This window comes from Loxodonta africana, chromosome 1, assembly GCF_030014295.1.
Source record: "Loxodonta africana isolate mLoxAfr1 chromosome 1, mLoxAfr1.hap2, whole genome shotgun sequence".
Classification (NCBI taxonomy): Eukaryota; Metazoa; Chordata; class Mammalia; order Proboscidea; family Elephantidae; genus Loxodonta; species Loxodonta africana.
The window spans coordinates 169,747,141-169,752,078 of NC_087342.1; the positions used below are offsets into that span (position 1 = coordinate 169,747,141).

At 41.2% G+C, this 4,938-nt stretch overlaps 1 non-coding gene across 1 annotated transcript; it reads right to left on the minus strand.

Annotated features, from left to right (window-relative positions):
- Window positions 1-1,785: 1,785 nt before the first annotated feature.
- TRNAG-CCC (transfer RNA glycine (anticodon CCC)) lies at window positions 1,786-1,856 on the minus strand. The gene has a single exon. It is a non-coding gene; the product is annotated as a tRNA-Gly (tRNA).
- Window positions 1,857-4,938: the final 3,082 nt, after the last annotated feature.

The window sequence follows — 4,938 nt, forward strand, 5'->3', positions numbered from 1 at the left end:
TATATCTATTTATAATAACCTTATTTCAAAAGAGTATTAAAGGTGATATACAGAAATGTAAAACACACCCACATACTTACACACACTCACACACATAATGACACCTACTATGGTACAGTCTAGGCACCATCAAGATTCAATTTTACAGGAAAATTCAAACATTGGTTCCATTTGATAACGTCTGTTTTATTTAATTGCAAAAGGCAGCATTTTAAAAATATTTTTATTATTTTAATTATAAGTTAAATTGGATTTAATTTCCCTTGCTAATTAGATTTAAGTGAATCCAACTGCATACTTTGATTTCAGGGATATAAGTAACAATACACTACATCATTAGTCATCTTCAAAGACTGGGATGTCTTCACACCTTTCTCTCAGTTTCCCCTTTCCAGGGCCAAAGAAAGGATACTATAAACGTCATGTTGTAAATGGTAAATCACATTTTTATGGACTTGGAAGTTAATTTTCCTTAGAAGCATTTTTATGGACTTGGAAACTAAAAGAATAAAAGCAGCTAGGTTTGTAAGATCAAAACCTTTCCTTCCAGGGAACAGCATTTGTTTTTCTCCTGGCACATTCACCATTGATATCAGTTTCCTCTTGAGAGTTTTTCACTGCTAAGAGGTACAAGCTGAAAACAATATGCTTAGTGAAGGCAGTTGTTCTCCCAGGCTCTCAAGTGGAAGTCAGTGTTTTCTGATAAGTATGGAAAAGATAAAAATAAAAACCAATATTGGAAAGCCCTCCAGATTGCCATCACTCTTTCTTGCTTGCTGATGAAACCCTGATTTTGTGCAGGTGTCTACGCTGTTCCTAAGGCCAGGAGAAAGGGAGGCTCCAGCTCCAAGAAGGCAACCTTCTTAGTAATGAATGGTGAGATAGGAAGGGGCACCAACCCAGGTCTGGTCAGTAAGATCCCATTTCTGCCCCTGCTTATTGTTGTCTCTCCAAGAAAGTGTGAAACTATGGTAGCCATCTTACTACAAAAGGGGAGCTAGGCCAGCTTGCAGAAGATAGTTGAACAGAATCACAGAACCTGGCTTTCTGGTGACACTATCAAAAAAAAAACAAAAAAAAAACACTGCTGTCGAGTCTATTCCGACTCACAGCGACCCTATAGGACAGAGTAGAACTGCCTCATAGAGTTTCCAAGGAGCGCCTGGCGGATTCAAACTGCCGACCTCTTGGTTAGCTTGGTGACACTATAGACTCGTTGAAATAACCATCCCTGGAACTGCCCTCTTCCTGAAATTTCTGTAATATGAAATAATGAATTACTAATCTTATAAATTGGTCAAATTAGAGGTTTTGGTTATTTGCAACTCTACTATACACCCTTTTTTTTCATACTGTGAAGATGTGGGGAAATTTTGGAATGTAGAGGGAACTTCTTGGTATTTCACTATATAAGTAGCAGGAGAAAGATGAATACAGGGTCTGGGCATGGATAATTCATTCACGTACTAACTGTCTCGTTTAACATCAGTGTTCACTCGTTCATTCCATAGTCTGCTTTTGTTGTTGTTGTTAGCCGCCGTCCTGTCAGCCCCCAGCTCATGGTGACCTCAAGCACAACAAAACAAAAAACTGCCCGGTCCTGCACCATCTTCATGACGGGTTGCAGATCAGACCCTTGTGATCCATAGAGTTTTCATTGGCTGATTTTTGGAAGCAGATCACCAGGACTTTCTTACTAGTCTGTCTTAATCTGGAAACTCTGCTGAAATCTCTTCAGCATCTCACAAGCTTCCACTGACAAATGGATGGTAGCTGCACATGACGTGCATTGGCCAGGAATTGAACCTGGGCCTCCCGCACGGGAGGCAAGAATTTTACCACTGAACCACCAATGCCTTATACAGTCTGCTTTAGAAATACCTAAAGAACCTGCCAATTAGCTGGGCATTAAAGATATGGAGATTAACATAATACTACCCTCACCCTTAAAAAGCTTATTGACCAATGAGTGGGACAGATGTGCCAACCAAAAAATTTACTTCAATATGATTGAGGTATACATACCACATACCACAGAAGCCCTAAATGCCACCTAAATTAACTGAGGTAAGGCATCAGTAGTTAGGCTGAGTTAAAGAAAATGGACAGTTTAAAAGGGATTCCAAAAGGAGGCGGTAACCCTTGGAGTTGGTCGTGAAGAAAGAGCAGGACTTAGCCAGGCAAATGAGCAGGGAAGTATGCACAAGGGCATAGAAATATGAGAAAGCACATCTGGGGAAGTAAAAGTTGGCCAGTATGACAGGAACAAAGGTGCTTTTAAGGGAAAGGTGGACAATGACACTATCTGGAGAAACAAACACGGGTCAGACAAAAAAGATCTTTTTCCTGATAAGAAGCAAGAGTTACTGAAAGATTATAAGTGACAAAGAACATTATCTGATTTGCTTTTTAGGAAAAGCACTCCAGCAGTAGAACAGTGATGAATTGGAAGAGGGGGACAGTCAGGAGACAGAGGGGCAGGACTCAGAAGCTATTGCAGAAACCCAGCCACAAATGAGAAGGATCTGAGCAAAGACTGTGGCAATGGGACCAGAAAGCAGAGAGAGAGAACATGAGGAAGATCAAAAGGAATTGTTGATTGATGGCAGCATGGGTAGAGGAAGGGGCAAGAGGTAACCTAAGCCACCTCCTAGGGGACTAGACTGGAGAGATGCCAGTGCCATGAGCGGAGACGTGACATACCTGGAGAGAAGTGTGACACAGCACAGCAGGAGACAGAGGCCTCCATGAGGAGACCTGCCGTGTGTCCCGATTGCAAATAGCTCATCCCTTCTCCACACTGCAAACTTAAAACCAAGTGAGCCAAATTCACCTTGGAAAATACGACTGGTGTAGCTGTGAATAAATAACTCAATGGATTCATATTCCTAACGCCTCCCAATCCTCAAAGTACTAGAAAATCACAGAAGTAGATAAAAATACATTTCTTTCTTTTATGATGGATGGATAAACACCATGTAATGCAAGGGAGATAGAATAATAAGTTGAACCCTTTTCTATACCTTGGCGAATAAGTTAAGTCCAAAATTCAAGAGACATAATTGTAGCTAATGAAACAATTAGTTTTCTTTATTTGTTTGTTTTTTTCATGTTGTTGTTGTTAGGTGCCCTCAAGTTGGTTCCAACTCATACCTACCCATGCACAACAGAATGAAACACTGCCCAATCCTGCGCCATACTCACAACCGTTGTTATGCTTGAGCCCGCTGTTGCAGCTACTGTGTCAATCTATCTCATTAGGGTTTTCCTCTTTTCCATTGGCCCTGTACTTTACCAAGCATGATGTTCTTCTCCAGGGACTGATCCCTCCTGATAACATGTCCAAAATATGTGAGATGAAGTCTTGTCGTCTTCACTTCTAATGCACAATCTGGCTGTACTTCTTCCAAGACAGATTTGTTTGGTCATTTTTTGGCAGTCCATGGTATATTCAATATTCTTTGCCAACACAATTCAAAGGCATCAATTCTTCTTAGGTCTTCCTTATTCATTGTCCAGCATTCACATGCATATGAGACGATCAAAAACACGATGGCTTGAGTCAGGCGCATCTTAGTCCTTAAAGTGACATCTTTGCTTTTTAACACTTAAAAGAGATCTTTTGCAGGAAATTTGCCCACTGCAATGCTTCACGGGAAATAGGAAATACATACATATTTTTTAAGGTACTCTCTGATTGTATCTTAAAGATACAGATGTTGTCTATATACAAACGTACTTGAAACTTTCAACAACATTCCAGATGAAAGAGAAATGGCCTTGTAGAGAAAGGATGAATACCCCAAAAGGCAGCTCCTCAGTCTGAGGCAGTTGCCTGGGAGAGCACACTCCTCCCGCTCTCCCTTAGCCCTAAATGAGAGTCAGTAGTGACTGCACCAATATCTCCCTCCAAGACAGTCAGGTTATACAACAAATAGCTGAGTTGATTTTTCTCTTAACATCTATCTTAGAAAAACTGTACTGGACATGTAGGAGTTAGACGGTAAGAGATGTCTACTACTCACTCCAAAAATCATGAAGAGCCTACTGTGGGCAAAGCACCTACTAAGATGTATAGTTCCTGCCCTCAAAGAGCTTACAACAGTATTATTATCACTCCAAAGATGAACAGAGGGACCTATATCAGCAGCAGACACTACAAGGCATTTTTCACAGGGGAGTATTAAGTGAGTTCGGTCTTAAGACTGAGTAAGATTTATAACATGAAAAAAGAGAAAGGGAAAAGAAAATTTCAAGTTAAAGGAACAGAATGAGCAGAGAAATGGAATCTGACAGAACATGGTCAATGCAGAGCATAGCTCAAATGTTAGGATGACTTCTCTTTGATGACCTTCCTCAGCCGCAACACCACCCAGAGAGAACTGATCCCCCTCTCCAACTTTCCCATTGGAGGTTGCAGATGCCTCCATGGCACCTATCACATGCATCACAGTTATTTCCTTACAAATGTCTCTCCCCACCTAGTAAGCTAACCCCTAAAAATGTGGGGAGTGTGATAGTCATGGTAATATTCACAGCAGGTAGTACCAAACCTGGTGCATAATCGGAATTCAACAGCATTTTGTTGAATGAATGTGTTGTGCCTGTATCTATGAATGAAGGCTACTCTAGTTAGCCAGAGCCAGGGTGAGAGGGGGTAATAAGGTGGGGGATGAAACAAGAAATGGGAGCTTGGAGCCAGATTACGGAAAATCAAACCCCATCATTAAAGAGTCTACATGTTATGGGAAAGGTGGAACGTTTTCATCATGGGAGATAAATTGAAGAGCAATTGGTGGTGGACAACTAGATAGAAACCTATTACAGTGGATAAGAGGCCATGGTGATACCAGAATAGGAGAGACAATGCAAGGTACAGGGGACTTGGCAGCTCTTAGAATTTAGTGCCTACTGGGCACCAGGCAAAGTGCGGAGCAT